Below are 3067 nucleotides of genomic sequence, written 5' to 3' on the forward strand. Positions count from 1 at the left end.
CATATATATATATGAGTCAGGGCCAACTCGATGGCACATAACAACAACATGTATATATGCAATACACTGTAAAGTGAAGAGATCATCTGTAAAATTGTGGAAAATTTATTTAAAATTGAAAGATGGCATCAAGAAGAAAAAGAAAAAGTGGAAAGGAAAGGACAAAAAAGATTGGACTTTTGTATATGTTTTTGTACTTATAAACATGATGTTAGGTGCCACCGAGTCAACTCCAACTCATAGTGATGCTACATACAACAGAATGAAACACTGCCTGGTCCAATGTCATCCTCACAATCCTTGTTATACTTAAGCCCATCGTTGCAGCCAGTACAATCAATCTTGTTGAAGGTGACCCTCTACTTTATCAAGCATTATATGCTTCTCCAGGAAATGGTCCCTTCTGACCACATGACCAAAGTGATAAGACAAATCTGGCCATTCTTCCTTCCAAGGAGCATTCTGGCTGCACTTTTTCCAGGACAAATTACTAGTTCTTCTGAGGCACTTGACTGCTAACCAGGAGGCTGGTGGTTCAAACCCACCAGCCACTCCTCAGAAGGAAGATGGGGCAATCTACTTCCGTAGTGATACTGTCTCAGAAACCCAAGGAGGAGTCGCTATGAGTTTGGTCTGACTTGACAGCACAAAACAACAACAACTGGCAGTCCATGTTATTTTTGGTATTCTTTGCCATCATAATTCAATGATATCCACTCTTCTTCAGTCTTCCCTATTCATTGTCCAGCTTTCACATGCATATGAGACACCTGAAAATACTATGGCTTGGGTTAGGTGCACCTTAGTCTTCAAAATGACATCTTTGCTCCTTAATACTCCAAAAAGTTCTTTTGCAGCAGATTTGCCCAAAGCAATACACTATTTGATTTCTTGACTGCTTTTTCAATGGGTGTTGATTGTGGAGCTAGTAAAATGAAATGTATGACAACTTCAATCTTTTCTCAATTTGCCATGATATTTCTTATTGGTAGAGTAGTGAAGATTTTTCTTTTCTTTATGTTAAGGTGTAATCCATACATATAAACATAGAGATAAAATATTTAAATCTCTAAAAATAGGTATTAAGAGTTAATATTGACTATCATTGGGAACTCTGGTAGTGTAATGCCTAAGGCATTTGACTGCTAACCAGAGGCTGGCTATTCAAATCCACCAGCCACTCCTCAAAAGGAAGATTGGGTGATCTATTTCTGTGGTAATACCACCTCAGAAACCCAAGGAGGGGTTGCTATGAGTCAGATCTGACTTGACAGCAGTGAGATAGTTTTTTTTGTTGTTGTTTTTGGATCTCTGGGGTTGAACTATTTAAGACTTTCACTTTTCACTTCATATTTATCTGTTTGCTACATTTTTTTTAAAAATTGTGATTACATGTTACCTGTAATTTATGTATACACATATATACATTTTAGAAAAGACAATCTGAATTTCTTGTGGGGAATATGTTAGAAAGCTGGAGATTGGAAAGAGTTAAGAGAGATTAAAGCAATATACATGGCAAGATATAATAAGAGAGTAACTTAGAAAGCTAAAAGTAAAAAATGGAAAGGAGGGACAGACTGCTAATGAGATGACAGAATAATTGCTCAGTTGGAGGTGAAAGAGAAGCAAGAGAGTGTAAAATAAAGGTTAATGTTCTAGATTGCATAACAACATGAGTATATAGTGGTGCCATTGGCCAAGATAAAAGATATAGAGGAGGGACCAGCTTGGGAAGTGAGAGAATCTGAATCTGTTCACTTGAAAGACCAAAGACATCCCACAGATGCCCAGGAACCCTTCAAAGATACAGTACTGTATTCAGCAAGGTTGAATAGATGACTCACCACTGTAAAGCAGAGAAAAGGGTCCCTGGAGTAAGGAGATATAAGGAAATTCAAGGTGAAAAAAAAAGGAAATTTTAAAATATAAATAACAGGAATATTAATAACATATCTTATTAATATATATTCATTTATCCCAAAAGACAAAAATGCAATTACTTTATGTATTTATTACAGGGAACCTATGAGAGTGGGAACTCAATGGGGCTGCCTTGTTTTTCTGGGTCTCACAATTTTTCCACCTTTGAAAATGTAGTCTTACCACTTTTCCATCATTCTCAATTAATGGAAAATAATTTGAATTTTCCTTCTCTGACAGGTTACTGCCTTACACAGATTCTGGCTTTCACAGACTTTACTGTATGATCAAATGATAAGTGAACTGAGAAAGAAATGTAATGTCCTTCCTGAGATCACACATATAAGAATTAGGCAGCCAAGTCTAAAACTGAAGTTCAAATTCTAAATCTGTCTCTTTTTCATACTTCATTGTTTGCTCTAAGAACAGACATATAAACCTGAAAATAAATATTTGGAAAGTAATTATCACTCTAAGAGTTCCGAATGGTTGTGAATGGGAGATGAAGGCAGGTGGAGGAAAAACCTGAGAAAAAGAGAAGTAGCAGGTGAAAGAATACTAAAAATTAACTAGACACTCTCTGTATTAGTATCTCCACATCAATAATGAGTTTCTTTTATAGTCCATTGTTATAAAAATTAATAAAACTTAATTGTTCCTAACAACTCTTTAGAGGAGACTTCTGCTATATGTCCATTTTATTTTAATTTAATTAGTTGTTGTTGTTGTTGTTAGGTGCTATCGACTCATTTCCGACTCATAGTGACCCCATGCACAGGGGAAAGAAACACTGCCTGATCCCGCACCAACTCCACGATCCCTGCTATACTTGAGCCCATCATCGGAGCCACCATGTCAGTCCATCTCCTTGAAGGCCTCCCCATCTTTCATCGACCCTCCACCTGACCAAGCATCAAATCCTTCTCCAAGGAATGGTTTCTTCTGACAACATGACCAAAATAGGTGAGACAAAGTCTGGACATTCTTGCTTCCAAGGAGCATTTCAGGTGCACATCCTCCAGGACAGATCTGTTAGTTCTTTTAACAGTCCATGGTACTTTCAGCATTCTTTGCCAGCACCACAACTCAAAAGCATCAACTCTTCTTTGGTCTTCCTTATTCATTGTCCAGCTCTCACATGCAT

The 3067-nt window shown here is 37.2% G+C and overlaps 1 protein-coding gene across 1 annotated transcript in view; it reads right to left on the reverse strand.

The window, feature by feature from the left end:
* CSMD1 (CUB and Sushi multiple domains 1) overlaps positions 1-3067 on the reverse strand; it is a 972765-nt gene that overhangs the window by 923297 nt on the left and 46401 nt on the right. The window lies entirely within an intron of this gene.

Source organism: Orycteropus afer, unplaced genomic scaffold (assembly GCF_000298275.1).
Source record: "Orycteropus afer afer isolate SDZICR_OR568_19922 unplaced genomic scaffold, OryAfe1.0 scaffold00125, whole genome shotgun sequence".
NCBI classification, from domain to species: Eukaryota; Metazoa; Chordata; class Mammalia; order Tubulidentata; family Orycteropodidae; genus Orycteropus; species Orycteropus afer.